Source organism: Notolepis coatsorum, assembly GCF_963971535.1.
Source record: "Notolepis coatsorum genome assembly, chromosome: 11".
Lineage (NCBI taxonomy): Eukaryota > Metazoa > Chordata > Actinopteri > Aulopiformes > Paralepididae > Notolepis > Notolepis coatsorum.
Genome location: NC_140175.1, coordinates 76,560,444 through 76,579,662, shown reverse-complemented (window position 1 = coordinate 76,579,662; position 19,219 = coordinate 76,560,444).

The following is a 19,219-nucleotide window of genomic DNA, read 5'->3' as shown; positions in this document are numbered from 1 at the left end:
ATCCACAATCCTCACAGATTAGTGGTCCTTTGACACTTTTGATCCTTCAGAAACGATCAGTATCAATATCAAGCCAATAGAATCAGACCGGGTGTGTCATTCCAGTTTAAAGTTACGATAAGTCGGTGTAACATTTTCGGTCTACGACTTCTGACAGCTCGGTCATAGAAAAATCAATTATTAGATATTACTTGGATTACATTGAAACACTTGCATGTGACTTCGATTAAGCTTTCAAACTGTGTGATTAGGGAGAGAGACGATTCTGTCTCGTATAGCCTTGGGGGATAGAAAGTCGCCTGCTAAATAATTAAATGCAATAAATGTGTTTTGGCCAGTCATCATTGCTATTATCTACGCTCGGCCTGTGTGCCGGGCAGAATTGGGGACAGGGGGCCAGAAGCTGTTTATTGCTTACACATGGGGCCACCATGTGTTTCGCATTAGCCAAGAAAGAGGCTGTTAAATATGTACACGCTGGGTACTCTTACCATTGAGACATCCGTACAAGCTGCACTGATTCATATGTGTATAGGGACATCGAAGCAAACAAACTGCTTATTTTCTGTACAGTGAAATGTACAGTAAAGACACTGATACAGTTTGTTATTTGTTTCATAAGAAAAAAAAAATGCATGCAGATGTTTGTAATTAGTTGATTGCGATTTGTTTTAAGAGTGCATGTTAAACTCGATCTCACTTGCAATGATGACTCGGGGAATAAGATGCCACTGTGATCCAATAGCGATTCAACATTTTGAAATCATCTACTTTTAATTCTCCCCTCTCCTCTCTCTCTCTCTATTGTTTGAAAAGAGAGAAAAGGGGTCTACTGTACCATATAAGTCCAAGGTTATAAAGGGTAAAGTCTCTCTTCCTAATATCCACTCTATGGGTTAATTTGAACAACCTCACCGTCAGGCATCTGCTTCAATGTAAACACAAAATCCATCCCTGGAAAACTAGATACGGCCAAAACATTCTTTCCAAATGATACACTTTCTGATTTGGACTCATAGGCACCTTAACTTTCTGTTGTGCTTTTACAGCATCTTGAACCTGTATCACAACAGAGATCATGTGAATGTAGCTTTATTTGTTGTGGTATCCAGCATGGAGCCAGAGTCCTCTTCTGCTAGTCCAGATATATAATGAGATAGTCCTCTTCTGCTAGTCCAGATATATAATGACAGATACTAAACACACACACACACGCACGCACACACACGCACACACACACACACGCACGCACACACACACACAAACACGCACATATACACACACACACACACAAACGTACACACACACCCACACACAAACACACACACACACACACACACAAACACACACGTACACACACACACACACACACAGATTCAGACACACAGAAAAACACACACGCATAGATCAGACACACAGAAACACACACACACACGTGCAGACATAAAAACAGGCGTGTGCACTCACACAAATGTGCACACACACACACACACACACACACAAACACGCACATATACACACACACACACACACACACAAACGTACACACACACCCACACACAAACACACACACACACACACAAACACACACGTACACACACACACACACACACACACACACAGATTCAGACACACAGAAAAACACACACGCATAGATCAGACACACAGAAACACACACACACACGTGCAGACATAAAAACAGGCGTGTGCACTCACACAAATGTGCACACACACACACACACACACACACAAACACGCACATATACACACACACACACACACACAATCGTACACACACACACCCACACACCCACACAAACACACACACACGTGCACGCGCACATACACACACACACACACACACACACACACACACACACACACACACACACACACACACACACACGCACACACACACACACACAGACCATTACAGGGCTCGTCGTCTCAGTGATTAGCTGTGCTGGGCCTGAGAGCAGAGCACATGTCTGAGATGGATGAGATGAAGCAGACACTGTTTTTCTACAGGGAGGGAGTGAGATGGGAAGAGAGAGAGAATAAAGGTAGAGAAAGAGAGGGAGAGAGAGAGAAGGAAGGGAGAGAGATAAAGAAAGATAGGGAAGAGAGAAAGGGAGGTACTGTAGATAAAGAGAGGAGAGAGAGAGAGAGAGAGAGAGAGAGAGAGAGAGAGAGAGAGAGAGAGAGACAGAGAGAGAGAGAGAGAGAGAGAGAGAGAGAGAGAGAGAGAGAGAGAGAGAGAGAGAGAGAGAGAGAGAGAGAGAGAGAGAGAGAGAGGGGGGGGGGAGAAAATTAAGGAACGCGAGGGAGAGATAAAGTGAGGGAGAGAGATAACGAGAGGGGGAGAGAGGAGAGAATGAGGGAGAGAGAAAGATATGGAGAAAGAGAGAAAATGAGAGGACTTGAGTGAAAGAGAGGGATAGATAAAATAATAGAGATAAATATAGGGGGAGAGAGAGGAGAGAATGTGGAAGAGCGAAGAAAAATAATGAGAGTGGGAGAGAGGAATGGAGGGAGAGGGGAGAGAAAAAGAGGTGTGAGAATGAGGGAATGAGGTAAATGAAGAGAGACAGAGAGAGAGAGAGAGAGAAAGAGAGAGAGCAGGTGATAAAAGGGAAATATCATGTCAGGGCCAGATGTCTGCTGCTCGCTCGCAGTGTGACGCAACACAGCTCTCCTCCACAATAACAACACAGCCCCCTCTCTCTCTCTCTCTCAACCCATAAACCCCCCATACAGACCACACTCCACGTCAAACCACACAAATTCATAGACACAGACCCCACCACCAACACTGAAACAGACCCCAGATCGTTGTACAACAGCACAGATTAATCTTATGACCATTACTCAACCACAACATTGGCGCGTTCACACACATTGTGTGTCAATTGGTTCTAACATACCCCCCCCCCCCCCCCGTCGTATGCTAGTCGACGTAAACCCCATTAGTTCACACATACTAACGCTAATCCCACCAACACAGACCCCTGCTTATTGTGGGTCAACAATACAAGTCCTCAGGCCCTCATTCCACCACAAGCTTGATGTTTTCACACTAAAGAACTTCACACAAAAAATGGTAATGCGAATTGCCGCAAAACATTTGATAAATTCTCTTTTTGTGTCTTTTTGTGTCACTAGCGTGTGGAGTGATTACGAGGCAACTGTTACCAGAGAGAGACCCTCTTTTGCTACATCTGGGGCTGCTCTTTGACCAAAACAGAGAGAGGATTTGTTCGGTTTTTTTGTGTATGTTTTTGCAATTCAGTCAATAGACAATAAAATAGTTATGATTATATGCTTATGTCTGGTCTCTTAGAGGTATAATTTGAAATGCTATGCTATGCTGTGTGTCCACGTTGGTAACATTAGATGTGACGAAGATAAAGCCAGGTATCCAGCGCCACCAAAACTGTACCGCATGTTCATGCACACGCACATGTATGTGTTTACCTGGGATTGATGTGAAGTTGAGGATCTTGACGCTCACCCCCTCTGTTAGTTTGAAGTACCAGATAACTAGATAATCAGAATAAGCTTCACCGCCTTGTGGTTTGAGGCATCAACAGCAACAGAGACCATGTCAACATCTATAGTGTTTGCCTTCAGAAACTCCATAGCGTGAGGGTCAATAACGTTGCTCACAATTGCCTCCGCTTTGGTGTACAATTTTTTAATACGACCAGCTGTACAGTCCATGGATCGAAGGTTCTGGTTGTTTCACCAGATGGTAGGCAAAGATCCCAGTTTTTGCCTCCTGAAGCTTTTAGAAAAATAAGACTTCCACTTCGGCAGGACAATCTAGCGAGCTAGCATACTAGATTTGGTCAGAAAGAGACGAAAGCGTATGCCCAAAGCGTCATAGCAACAGCCTGACAATGACATTGATTGACACACATACATTTGGAATTTAGAAAACTGGGACATATTCGCATTTTATAGATATATGTTGGGACCCGGGACACAAAGCTTGAAACCGGGACAATCCTGGACAAACTGGGACGTCTGGTCATCGTAATAAATACCCCTACATCTGTTCTAAACTAGCGTTTTCTACATTGCAAAATGTTCAGCTACAGTATATAAAGTGACCAACATGATCGCTTGAAATTAATCATAGAATTATGAAATATGGAAGAGGGCTACCGTGTGTGATTCACTGGCTAGCTTGTGATGCTACCACAGTATAGGAAGTGCATACTACCTCAGTCACTGAGGGAATGAGCAGAGGAGGGCAGTTCACAATCGATTGACCGCGACGCAACCAACCATATTATATTTGGACCAATAGGAGACAGGGAGAGTTGTTAAGGATGCTTTCAAAATTGCATTGTTTGACAAGTTCCTGTAATGCAGAAACATACTGGGAAACAGACTCACCAAGTATCTGTGCTCAGTCAAAACCATACATCTGATGGCTATGACCAAAGTGCTCGCTACGACCGCTTAAGTGATTTGTGAATGTGGTGGTTGCTGCTGAATAAGTAGCGTCTCCTTCGGTAAGAGTCACATAGATGCACTGATGGCCCTCCTGTGCCCAGGCAATACTGAGCACACTTCCTAGCGTTGGCCAAGTTGGACGCTCTCGACGAACTTCCCCTGCGGATTGAGGTTTCGTCTGAGGATGTTAGAGTTCTCCTTTGACTTTATCCATGTGACATGGAAGAAGCTGATCACCACAGACACAAATCCCAGAGGACCAGTGCATCGGAGCCTTTCTGCAGCTGAAAAAGAGGCTGAAGCAGAAGTACAAGTGTTTGTTGAAATGGTGAGGGAAGGTCTCCCAGCTTTGGAAGCAAGATTACAGCTAATTGCAAAGGAAAAGCATCACTTACCACCTTAGCTTGGTGCTTACTGGCCTGAGAAGGAGAATGTGTCCATGACGGGGGACTTACTGCTGAATTTGTCCACTTGTGGGCAGAGGATCATCATCCCCACGTCACTGAGAGAAGAAATGCTGATGGCCAGAGCCTGCCGGTCAGTGTGGTGGCCGGGCTTAAAGGGGCACTTCACCAAAAAACAATGCTGATTTATTTTGTACATAATCACACAGATATCCAAACACTTTTGCACACACTCATTTATTTGGACAGTAATTGTTATCAATCATTAATTTATTTGAATAGGGTCACCAGTGATGTCATTGTGGACATGGAATACTTGTGTACATTGGAGACAGGGAACCAGGCAGATGGACAGAAAGAGAACATAAGTACACCTCAGACACACAACACAACAGCAAAGTAACTCAATGATCCTCTCTAGAGCAAAAAAGGTGGGTTTTAAGTAAGGTGTTGGCAGACTTGATGTTGAAAGGGAGCTTATTCTACAGTGTCGGCGCCATCACTGCAAAGGACCGGTAACCCTTTGTCACCAGTTTGGCCCGCGGGACCCTCAGACACAGTTGGTCATTCGATCTGAGGGACCTGGAGCTGACGGGTTGGACCAAGAGTTCCTCAATGTACTGTAGGCTGGGGCGAGACCGTTGAGGGCTTTGTATATGAACATCAGGGTTTTGAATTTGACTCTCTTCTTCACTGGGCAGCCAATGGAGTGAGACAAGGACCGGGGAGATGTGGTCCCTCATTCTGGTGACAAGCCTGGCAGCAGCATCCCATCTCACTACTACTACTGCCCCTGTTACACTCACACACACAACCAGACATTGCAAATACAAACACATACACAGCCCATTCAGGGAGACACACCCAGTTGAAATAATTAACTTGTAAGAGCTAAGAAGAAAGAAGAATGTTATGTTCTATGTGTTGATAATGTAATGTTCTATGTGTTTAAAGAATAATATGGAAAAGAAAAACACAGTTAAGTAAAAAGCTTCACAGAAGCAGAGAGAGAGCAAAAGGTTATGTATCTTGGAGCGGTTCCTTTGAGAGGTGCAATCGCACCAAAAGGAAAACACCCTAAAAATCGATCATGCATTTAATGAAGCTTATTGGCCAGCTTTTGTTTATATTTTCCCATGTATTCCCAAATGTGTGGTTTTTCATCATCAAAGGTTATTATTTTCGCTGCTGGAAAAGCAGTGTATAGCTTACGCTCTGCACTCAAGTGGAACATATCCTATATCAGTCTAATACTGAATACATTTCTTCACATGTATTGTACACACCCATCCGCCTGGCCACACCCCCATCCGCTCCTCTACATAAGCGGGGATGTGGCCATACTAACAGCTCCTTCCTTATTTTCACCACGGACAAGTGTCTGTATACATCACTTGAGTTTAGTGCCAAAATAGTTGGAAAGGAGCTACGTTGAAGAGAAGGAGCTGCGTTGACATTATATCTTTGTTTTCTCTCTCACTATTTTCGAGGAAATACAGCGATAATGTCTTCGCCAGTGTCTAGAAGATGATGATCATTCTGACTTCCACCGGCGCTTCGTATTAGGGGCTCGCGTCGCTGAGCAATCCCTGCCGGCATTACCTCCGGCTCTGCAGTTGGACACTTTGCTTGAGAGGCGCTCGGCCGTGTGAGGGCTGATGGCCTCTCTGGGGCGGGTGATGTTTTTGCAACGCGGGCGCCAGGTGTGTTGGTTGTGGGGGGAACAACTACACAGCTTACGAAAGCCGGCTCCAGGCTGGTATCCTTTTTTGCTGCCACTTAGTGGCGTGGAGGGGGTTCTGGTTTGATGCCCACGTTAACATTAGCTCCTCATCGAGTAAAGAGCTTTGTTTTCCTGGGACCGTGATTCAGAATCTGCGGTTCAATTCCCCGGGTCTCTGGACAAACGGATACCCACTGTCGCTGTGCTGGCCCCGATTTTCAAATATGAAAAGCACCTGGTGCGAGGGAGGTGAGCTTGGTGTTTCATTATGAGAATATCTCCATGCTCAAGTCAGCTATAGTCCGTGAGGGACTTGTTGCCGGCACCGCTGTGTCTGGTAAACACCGTTCTGAAGAGGGACGTGTATTGCCTTTTTTTCCCTTCTTTCTTCGGATGAGAAGAGGAAAAGACAGCGGCTGTCTGAAGTGTTGGCCTGTATTGCTTTTCTCACGTTGTACAGTTTTCAGTGGTAGCCGCTTAGCTTGCTTCTGCGTTAGCTAGTGGTTAGCGATAGCCGGGTTGAGCTAACTGTTAGCCAGTTAGCTGTTAGCTACGATGTTAGCTACCCGTTTTCGCTCGGCTGGGAACGTTAGCTTGATGCTATCAGTTAGCCTAGAGTTAGCTGTTAGCTTGTGCTACAACCATTGGCATTAGCCGTGAGAATAGCAGGCCCTGGCACTCTGACTACGACATCATCTTTGACAGAAGATGTAGTCGGGCCTGTTAGATATTTAGTATCCCTTCATTTAAGAACGACTCAGTATTTAAACAATAGTCTTTTATTGTATCTTCTGTTCTCGTGCTTCAGCACGCCGCTTGCTCTCAGTCTGCAAACTCTGGAGTGCACGCCCAGCGTCAGCTCCAATGACGTCACCACGTAACAGCGTGGTACGTCCATACACAACATCCCCTCCTTACTAGGACATAAACTCCAAGGTCCCATACAGAAATGTGTGTGAATTCAATTACTTTCTTTTTTTCACTTACAGGATACCCTTCAATTCTGTTACCTGTTATCAAAAATAAACAAAGGTTCACCATGAACAAAACTCCACCTTTCAATTAGTGAATGCATGTAAGTGTCATTGAGCATGAATAATAATACATAATACATAACAATATCTGCCACCCACTATTTTTTTTTTTTTTTTTGTGTGCCAGACAGGCTCATTTCACTTAATGACAAAATCCATCAATCTCTGAGGCATTTTGGTCTGTCTGTGGGGTCTCTCATACCTAGCCATAGGCGGTGTGGCTATGGGTGTGGACACCCTAGTGTGAGTCTCTGCTTCGGACTCTGTGTCAGGTGTGTTTTCCTTCTCCTCACCCTCAGTCCATGTTAATCGAGTCTTGCTGGACGATTGTGGAGCAGGATCCTCTGTGTAGTACCTCTTGACGAACGTAGTGTTCCTGGAATAGGTCGCTCCACTTGGTGATTGGACAACCACATTGTTCCCATCTCTACTGATGACCTTGTGTGGTGTCTTGTCAAAGGCTGTTGTAAACTTGTCTGTTTTGTCTTGTTTGAGTAAGACTTGGTCTCCCACTGATACATCAGAGTATTTTGCTCTGTTCTTGTTGTCAGTGTACAGTTTTGACTTTCCTTTTCTCTCGGCGTCAGTGTCTCTGACCTCCAGGTCTCTTTGTGGTGTCATGATGTCCGGGAGCTTTCCTCTGATCTTTCTCTTGAACAGGAGCTCTGCAGGACTTTTCCCTGTTGTGGAGTGATCAATAGACCGGTAGATGGTCACATACTTGCGTAGCTCCTTCTTCCAGTCCAGCCCCTCAGACTGTGCGATGCGAATCCTCTTCATCAGTGAAGCGTTTTGTCTCTCCACCTCCCCATTGGCTTGTGCCTACTTGGGTGTGGTTTTCACATGCTCAATTCCATTCTCCTGGCAGAATGCTTGAAACTGGGCAGACATATACTGTGGTCCACAGTCTGACCGTATGGAAATCGGTAGTCCATGTCTGCTGAAGATATTCTCCAGGCTGTTAATGACCTTTTCAGCAGTGGTCGACTGCAGGATATCATACTCGTAGTACCGGCTGTAGTAGTCTATTACAACTAATATCGAGTGTCCTGTCGGTAATGGACCAAGTAGGTCAGTGGCTAAGTCCTGCCACGGCCCATCTGGAAGTGTTGTAGGTCTCAAGGGTTCAGGCACATCAGGCCTCGACACTATTTGGCATCCGTGACATGACCTCACATACTTCTCAGCTGCCTTATCTATACCTGGCCACCACACTTTACTCCTGAGGTGCTGCTTCGTACCAACAATCCCCAAGTGTCCCTCATGAGCCAACTCCAGGGCTCTGTCTCTGAGTGTGTGTGGCAGTACAATGCGTGTCCCTCTCAACACCAACTGTCCAATTATACACAATTCATATGCAATGCGTGCATACACTTGGCATTTGTCAAAACATCCACTTTGTATTGCACTTCTCAGGTCACTGAGTTCCTCATCGGTTGCAGAGGCTTCCTCTACCTCCCTGGTAGTCAGTGCTCGTGGCGTAGCGTGTGTGGCTACGAAACCGAACGTATTCCTCCGCTCCGTGCTTGTGGTTCCCGTCTGTCGTGCTTTCTCCCAGTAGTCGCGACAGTGGATCTGCAATGTTGTCCTTTCCAGGTATGTGGATTACTCTGAACTCATATGGTTGGAGCCGCAGCACCCACCTCTCAATACGGGCACATGGCTTAGAGGTCGGACTGTATATGGCCTCCAGCGCCTTGTGGTCTGTTACTAGGTCAAACCTTTTACCATATATGTATGGGTGCAGCCTCTCGCACGCCCAAACTAAGGCGAGAGCTTCTTTTTCAGTTTGTGAATATCTTGTTTCACAATCAGTCAGGCTCCTACTCACATAACATATTGGCACCATTTCCTGTTGCTGTTGCTGTACCAAGACTGCTCCTATTCCTACTGGTCCTGCGTCTGCTATGACTTTAGTAGGCGCATCTTTGTCCAAATATGCTAGAGTGCCGGCCTCAGCTAGCTTTTCTTTCAGCGTTCTAAATGCCTGTTTTTGCTCTGGCCCGAATATGAAAGCTGTGTCTTTCTTGGTAAGCCTCCGCAGTGGCTCTGATATGCTAGCAAACTGTGGTATAAAACGGCTACTATACCCTGCTAGGCCCAGAAAACTACGGGTCTCAGAGGCGTTCTCAGGCTCTCGTGCCTCTGCTATTGCTCTCACCCTTTCTGTGGTGGGGCCTATGCCCTTCTGTGAGAGTAACATGCCCATGAAAATCAACTTGTCCATGTTAAACTGACACTTTTCTTTGTTTAGAGTCAGCCCACAGTCCTCTAGTCTCTTCAGAACTGCATGGAGTCGTTTTTCATGAGTCTCCTGATCTGGGGCGTGAACAATTATGTCATCGAATATATTTTCTACCCCCTCAATGCCCGCTGTAGCAGTGGCTATCTCATGTTGATACTGTTCACTAGCTGATGACACTCCAAATATGAGTCTCTTGTACCTGTAGGTACCTGTGTGTACTGCAAACGTAGTGATACCCCTGGACTCTGGTGTGAGCTCTAATTGGTGGTATCCCCATTTCAAATCCAGTTTACTGAAAATGACAGACCCGTTCATTCCCTGTAATAGCTCATCCACTGTGGGTATTGGATATCTCCCTCTGATGATAGCTGCATTAGCTCTTCTCATGTCTAGACACATCCTGATGTCGTCCTCATTAGCTTTTGGTGCAATTACAACAGGGTTAACCCACGGTGTAGGTCCCTCAACATTCTCAATAATGTCCATGTCTAGCAGCTGATTTACTTTCTTCTCTACTGCTTCCCTCAGGTGAAATGGCACCCTCCTCAGGGGTTGTACCACTGGTGTTACACTCTCATCAATATGCAAACTGATTTGCTTTGTGTTCAGTTTACCAACACCTTTAAACAGTTTGGGGTATTGCCTCTGTATTTCAGACTTAGCTTCTGTCACTGCTGCTATGTTTGTGCCCACCCTCAGTACACCTAACTCAATAGCAGTCTTCCTGCCTAGCAGCGGCTCCCCCCGTCCCTGTATTACAGTGAACTCTGCTTCAGTGTCACACTTTCCCACCTTAACATGACATTTGAATATACCCAATACTGGAAGAGGCACCTTGGAAGAGTATGTGTACAGCGGTTTGTTAGCTGCCTTGGTAGAAACACACTTAATATTTTTACTCTTAAGCATTTTCCATGTGTTCTCATCTACAATGTTACTTGATGCACCTGAATCAATTAACATAAGTAAATCTACTCCCCCAACGTCAAATGTGACCCTTTCAGTATTTGAATCATCTTCAACCACAAATGCATAGTCTCTGTTCCCAGTGTTCTGATCCTCAGTTTCAACACATCTCACAGTCTGTCTTTCTTTACCTTTGGATTTACAGACTTTGGCATAATGTCCTTTTCCATTACACTTTCTGCATGTCTGTCCTCTTGCAGGGCATGCAGAATCGTTGGCCAGATGATCCCCGTGTCCACATCTGTAGCACACTTTATCCGATTTGGATTTCTCTTTTCCTTCTCCACGATCTCCACGATCTCCACGAGGCGATGGTCTCCACTTTTGGACTTGGCCCTCTTTCTTGAAGACACGGTTCACCGTCTCTCTCCCCTCAGCGCCGTCACTCATCTTCATCGCCGCCATTTGCAGCTCCACTCTTTCACACTGCGACGCTATTTCCAACGCACGTGGCAGCAAAAGTTGTGGTTCCTCCAGTAACTTTCTCCGTACATAGTCCGACGTGCCCCTGCTCAGCACCGCATCCCTTATTTGGTTGCTAATGTCCGCAGCAAATGCACAGTCTCTAGCAGCCTGACGAAGCCTCGTCACAAACTGCTGTACAGTTTCACCTGGTTTCTGTGATACTTGGTAGAAAGCCTGGCGCGCAAACGCAGTGTTCACCTGCGGCACAAAGTAGTAATTTAGCGCCTTAACAGCCTTAGCATAGTCCGTCGGTCCTCCCCCGTCGGGCAATGTAGCGAATATATCTTGTACGTCTGTACCTGCATGATGTAAAAGCATGGCCCTTCTTCTCTGTCTCACTGTGGCGTCCACACCGACAGATAGAATCATCCCTTTTCCGTCAGCGTACAGCTCAAACGCCATTAGCCACCTGGTCCACCTCGGTCCCAGTGTAGCAGGCTCGTTGTAGCATTCAAACTTCGGCACGTTGTCCATGTTCTCTTCTCAACGCCGTGATAACTCTACTCTTCTGAGTTTATCCTCGTCGCCATTGTTAGATATTTAGTATCCCTTCATTTAAGAACGACTCAGTATTTAAACAATAGTCTTTTATTGTATCTTCTGTTCTCGTGCTTCAGCACGCCGCTTGCTCTCAGTCTGCAAACTCTGGAGTGCACGCCCAGCGTCAGCTCCAATGACGTCACCACGTAACAGCGTGGTACGTCCATACACAACAGGGCCTGCACCATGACCGGCTGCAGGAGGGGGGCGTCTCGCCGGAGCAAGGCGCCGGCCATAGCTTCTTTTTGCCCCGCCAGCGAGAGGCCTTCGTCAACGTGGAGACCAACCTGTGTTGCGGCCTTTCGCCCTGCGTTCCTTGGTGCAGGTAAGATGTCCATTGGACATTACCCCACTCTTCCTTCCTTCCCCTCCCGAATGTTTTGTTAATAACAATGTCTTTGTCTAGGCAAAACATATGTTGCTTCACTACATTTGGAGATACGACAATGTGCTGTGTGTGAATTGTCTTGGTCGCTTTGTATAGCTTGGGTAGCGTTGGCCAAGGCTTGTGCCTTTCTCTCTACCTAGGAATCTAGTTTCCCCGGTTTTCCCCTGGGCCCCCCCTCCCCTCAAATATGATTTTGTTTACAAGATGTGTGTTGATTCACTATGTTTTTGGGGATACGGTGTAATCCCTCAGCTTCTGCTGGGGTTGTGCTCTTGCTTAGAGAAAGGCAATTTTTTCTGAAAATTGTTTGTTCGCTGTCATGTGGACTTAGCAAGGCCTGTGACCAGTACTTAATCGAGGACTTATGTCTTCTCTCATCATGAGAAACGGCTTTTCCTCTTACAGTAGTGAGAGTGTACTTTTGCCCTTTTTTGTTGTGATGGAGGGTTGTGTGTATCGTTTTCACGTTTAAGATCCACAACTGGGTTAGGTGTTGGCCTACAGAAGTTACATGTGTAAGCTCTTGTACCAGGGCCCTTGGCCCCTCTCTTGGTCTGTGTTTTTTCTTCCTTTAGGGTAAAGGTGTAAAAATTCAGGTGGCAGGTTCGTACATGAGCCTATGTGAAGCTGTTGCCTTAAACAGGTATACATGCGCTTCATGTAGCACGCTATGACTGGTGTCATGGCTCTGCTTTGTCATTGCATCGTATCAGGGGTGAGGGGTCATGAGGGGGTGAACTGATAAACCCTCCCTCCCCTTTTTTCTGATTGGTCAGGGGGTTGGACCTCCTGTCCTTCTGGCTTCCTGTCACGCTGTTGGGCAGGTGGGTCACGGAATTCCCCCCGCCATAGAGTACGTCACTGGGCGCGTTTCTATTGGTTGTGAGACTTCCGTGAGTTCTTTTCAGGCTCCATGTTGTGGACCTCTGTTATTGTCAAGATGAGTTATGCGGTGCGTGAGAACTTAAAAAGAAGTTCTGCTCTGCGCTCTGTTGCATATGTCTTGAGCTTGGTCACGTAGCTCAATGTTACATATATCTTTTCAATTATTACTCACGTGGGAAGTCTCTCTGGGGGTTCCCTGTCTCCTCTCTTTTATACAGGGCAGGGTTGACAGGGGTGTTTTGCCTCAGACATGTCATATGGGACCCATATCTGTGTCTTGGCCAGCTTCCTGCTGCTCTCCCAGGTGGCTTGGAGGGAACGTTATCTGGGTTCTTGTTAGAATTACCATTGATATGTTTTGGGTCTCGACGTGTACATAGTGCTGGCCCTGGGTGCTTCTGTGTGGAACCACGCATGGGCTTGCGCGCCTTGGTTGCTCATCATTGAAACTGCGTTTTTATGGGGCAACTAGGATGGAGTTTGTCTCTTCCGAGCGCCAGTGTACTGGGTTAGTCTCGATGAATTCTCATTCATCTCTGGGGGGAGATAACGGAATAGATCAAAGCATTGGCGGAGGTGTCTCACGCTTTTGGGGTGGGCCACCGGGCGCGGTGCTTTATGTTCTGACCGTCTTGGTGGCGCCCTCTGTGATGTTTTGGATTGACACGCGTACCTACCCCCCTCTTAGGACTGGGGATGGTGGCGTGATTAGGACACGGGACTGGTTCTGGTCACGCCAGACCAGGTCAGTTAACCCAGCAGATCTGCTGTTCTGGTACCCTGAAGGACTTGTGCTTTTTTGGGGGGAAAATGCCGGGTTGGCCCGGGCGTTGCAGGGGTTGATGTTATGGAGGTGTTCGTGGTTATGTCACTGCGTGTTATCCTTCACTATTCCTTGGTCCATATTGTGTTGTACCTTGCGCTGTGCTAAAGGAGCCTGGTCCTTCTCCATTCTTTTTTCGCCCCTCTCTTCTCCTGCTTGGCGGGGCTGGGAGGAGGCTGTCGAGGTGGTTCTTGTACCCCTCTGGCATCCCTGTGTACATCCCGGTCCGCCGGGCCCAGGTCCGAACTCGTTCTCGTCGACCTGTTGGCCTGGGTTAACCCCTTCTTGAGAACTGAAACACGTGTACTGCTGTATAGCCGGTGTATACCTGCAGTTGTGGTTTTGGAGTTTTTTCTTGGGGGGGTTATAGGAACAACCGCCTCCTGTTAGGTGGTGGTTGGTTTCCAGGTGTGTTGGTAGCTGAGTCGACTCTCGGGTTAGGCCGGGCTTGACCCCGTCTGCCTGCGAGTGTGCCCCTGCACCCTTCATGATGTCTGCCAATCGTGTCAGCCTTCTCTGTCTCGGCCCCTCTAGAGGGTCAGGTTTTTTTTGTGGAGGCTGCGACATGGTGCACAGCATACCGAACTTCCCTTCCGCCGGGGTGCTGTTTTCAGCAGACCCCTTAGGCGCCTGTCTAGTCCGCAGTGCTCCAGGCTCAGGTCGAGTCCTTTTGACCTGCTCCGCTGCTACGGCCTTGCCACAGGGTTGGGTTCTTGACCTTGACCCCGTGATATTAGGGGTTGTAACGGGTATTTTTTTCTTCCTGTTCGTTCCCTAGTGGCATGTGGGTTGCGCGCCTGTGTAGTCGTGGGTTCTTCTGTGGGAAGGTAAGTCCCACGATCTGCTCACCATGTGCGTTTGAGTTGCTAAACCCTCTTCGCACAGTCGGATCCGATTCCCTCCCATCCTTCACTAGGGGGGTCCGGGGGCTCGGGTCCTCCCCGGTTCTGATGGGTGTGGGGTGCCTCAGCGGGTACATTTGTCGAGCTTCCGCTCTGCTCAGCTCCTGTGTTCCACTTGAGCGCAGAGCGTAAGCTATACGCTATATAACATACGGTTATCCTATAACCATAGTTATATGAGTATAGCGAGCGCTCTGCGCTGGACTCACTGAGGACCCCGTGGTCTTCGCCTTCGGTGGTGAAAGACTTGGGAAGGAGCTGTTAGTATGGCCACATCCCCGCTTATGTAGAGGAGCGGATGGGGGTGTGGTCAGGCGGATGGGTGTGTACATGTGAAGAAATGTATTCAAGTTTCAAGTTCAAGTTTCTTTAATAGTTGTCATACAGAAGTACAGAATACTTTTGTACAAAATGCTTCTTACTGTTGCGCTCCAGAGACTGTGCATGACAAGATAAGTATGAAATAAAAACATAGTAAAAATTAGAAGAAAAAAAAAAGAGGTCACAGTGTTCAGTTTAGACATATGTACAATGTTCGTAGACGTAGTTACCATACAATATACAATACTGTGCAGTGTACTAATATACAATACTATATAGTGCAAGGCATAAATGGACGAGGTGCAGTTTAGGTACAATTCACAGTAGGTGTACGAGTTGTAGTGCAAATCCTTTATCAATAAGGATACAGGATTCAGTATTAGACTGATATAGGATATGTTCCACTTGAGCGCAGAGCGCTTGCTATACTCATATAACTATGGTTATAGGATAACCGTATGTTCAAAATAGCCAAACAGTGTTGTGATACTAAACAAATACCTTTCAAGCATAAGTCAGGTGATAGTAGCCTGGACAGTGGCACATCATTAATCACTGACAGTGAATTGGACGTATAGTATTTCAACAGTTGTGCAAGCCAAGGTGGAGATCACAAGATTAGTTAGTTAGGATTCAACATTATGTCCAATGAAAGGCTGACCTGCGTGATCACATGGCTTTGTTTAGAAAGTTTAGTTTGTGGGGTGGTCAGGTGGCGTAGCGGAGATTGTGTTCGTCACCAACGCCGGAGACGCTGGATTCGCCTGTTCGAATCCAGCTCCCGGCGTCTCACCAGCTTGACTGGCCGTTCACACTAATACAATTGGCAGTATTAGAGGGTGGGAAAGCTGGCGGGGTGGGTCCGGGTCGTTGTAAACAGAGACTCCTACAGTTCGGTCGGGGCGCCTGCTCAGCGCGGATAGGATCTAAGGGGGGTAGTGTGATCCTTCCACACGTTACACCCTCTCAGTGAGAGTCCGTGCTGCCAGGTGAAAAGAAGCGGTTGATTGGCTAGACGTGTGTATAGCCTCCACTCTCCCAGACCGACTGTGGGGGGTAAGTGCGCAGCGACCAGGAAGGGGATTGGGAATTGGCGGAAAAAGGAGGGGGAAAAAGATTAAAAAAAATTAAATAAAAAAGTTTAGTTTGTATGTCAATTGACAATGTGAAACATAACCGAAACAGTAAAAATGTCAACAAAAGTAACAATTTCACTTTTGATTCAGACCATTTCAAATTAACTCAGGTGTGAGAGCATTGTAAGACCATTTACAAATAGTATCTTGGGAAAACTGAAACGACCATGAAACTACCGTGATACACCGTTTTTACTAACAGCGATGAACAGCTTTGCTCATACAAAAACATGAAAATGTTGTATTTATACAATCGTTGCTTTTGATGATTGCTTCACATGTTTTACGAAACTGCAGTAGTTATAGAGCAGAAAATTACAATATCTCAAAATGTTTCGATCCAGCCAAAATCATCATCTTCAACTGGAGTCTCTCTCTCTCTCTCTCTCTCTCTCTCTCTCTCTCTCTCTCTCTCTCTCTCTCTCTCTCTCTCTCTCTCTCTCTCTCTCTCTCTCTCTCTCTCTCTCTCTCTCTCTCTCTCTCTCTCTCTCTCTCTCTCTCTCTCTCTCTCTCTCTCTCTCTCTCTCAGACCCTCCACACTCCATGTATCGCTTTGTTTTGCAATGTTGCGGTTGGGCCCCTAAGGTGGAATATAAAAATGGATCCCAAAATTATTTTTGGAGAATGAGTACAATCCAAATGAATGTATGTTATGTAGTAAAAAAAAAAAGAAGAGAAAGGACTGTAGGCTAATAGGTCAGACATATAAAAACAAAGTAGCAAATATGAAGTCTGGGTCGTGGGGAAAATATTGTGAAAATGTGGGTTTGAAAACCAAAGATGCGCAACACACAGGCCCTGCCACCTCATTTCTCCCTCACCACACACACACACACACACACACACACACACACACACACACACACACACACACACACACACACACACACACACACACACACACACACACACACACACACACACACACACACACACACACACACACACACACACACACACACACACACACACACACACACACACACACACACACACACACACACACACACAATTATATCTCCTCTCCCTGCTTTTGATGATTGTTTTACATGTTTTACGAAACTGCAGTAGTTATAGAGCAGAACATTACAATATCTAAAAAATTTCCGATCCAGCCAAAATCATCATCTTCAACTGGAGTCTCTCTCTCTCTCTCTCTCTCTCTCTCTCTCTCTCTCTCTCTCTCTCTCTCTCTCTCTCTCTCTCTCTCTCTCTCTCTCTCTCTCTCTCTCTCTCTCTCTCTCTCTCTCCTTTGTTCTGCACCCCACTGACCTCAACCACAACCCCCTGAGTACCAGTTCCCTGGCTGGCAGACCTGTATGGGCACAATGGATACTTCTCATAGTTGGAATGCTTGAGGTGCATTTGATTTTCACTTTCTCTTCTGCTGTTCTTGCAAGCTTTGTGCTTTCGGGGGGTCTTTTCATGGTGCTTCCCAGTGTGCCTGTTCAAATCCAACTCACACCACAAGTATCTTAACTATGTATGAAACCTATTTGAACTCAAGTCTCGAACAATGCAGTACGTACCTTCATTCCAGGTCCTCAGATGAGAAGACATGGAAAAGAACAGAGCATTTGGACATTATTTTAATTTGAACTGTTACTGTTTCTAATTTAAGTGGACATTTTTTTAAAGTTATGACTGTCTGAGAGTTTAATCCCATTTAACTACTCTTATTGTATTTTCTGTGATCTGATACTCTGTTTGTGTACTGTAATGCTATTTGGAATTATTTTTATATGTAGGAATATTGCAATATATTTTTAAATGTATGCTACTATAATGCTATGTACTGTATGAGAGAGAGTATAAGGATGCTACTTCTGTCTCATTATGCAAAACACGCCCATTTTAGTTTGACTGATTGTAGCCACGCCCCCCGTTTGATTGGTGACCCTAAGTCCCACCCCCTTTTCTGATTGGTCGATGATTCAAGGAGGCGGGACTTCCGGTTTCGGAGGGGATGGACATCCGTTCAGGAAGGGGAGGGGCTATAAGGGGATGACATCGGTTTCAGATTTTTTCAAAATAATTTATATTTTTTTTGTAATGTCAGATTGTAAATAAAAGTTTCAGAATACATTTGTGTGTGTGTGTGTGTGTGTGTGTGTGTGTGTGTGTGTGTGTGTGTGTGTGTGTGTGTGTGTGTGTGTGTGTGTGTGTGTGTGTGTGTGTGTATGTTTTTCTTAAAGCTGACCTGCATGGATGAGTTTGTTTGTACCCCAAAATGCCCATGTGGCCTACATGGATCTCGATCAGCATCTCCCCCTCTGAAGGCTGGTTGTTCACTAGCCTCTCTGTCAAACTGAATATCTCTCTGTCAAACTGGGACCCCTCGCTGTTTCTGAAACTGACAGCCCCCTTCGCTGTCACAGAAGGAGGCGGGAGAAATGACGTAGCTCAGCGAATCAGGCAGCCTGAAACTTCTGTCAGAATCCTGGTGAGTATTGATTTACGAGTTTAGAAGGCGGGATAAACGAAAGAGATCAGCGAATCACTAAGTCTAAAACTTCTGTCAAGCAGGGCTATGTATTTATGACTTTGTCAGACTTCCTCTTTTTTCTGGGGGTAAGAGAGGAAGGATTCATGGCCCTTATGGTGTGTGTGTGTATGTGTGTGTGTGTGTGTGTGTGTGTGTGTGTGTGTGTGTGTGTGTGTGTGTGTGTGTGTGTGTGTGTGTGTGTGTGTGTGTGTGTGTGTGTGTGTGTATGTTTTTCTTAAAGCCAGATGCAAGAGAGTGTGTATATTTTTGATTCTTGGAGAATGTCACAATCTTTAAGCAATTCTCCTTCACATTTCTTTTTAAGAAAATTACAACGTGTGTAGAATATGGAAGAGTTTGTTTAAGCAAATGTGTAAAGAAAATATATGGGTGTTTCAGACCATGGCTACCAATCTGAACCCGAATGATGTATTCCCTTAG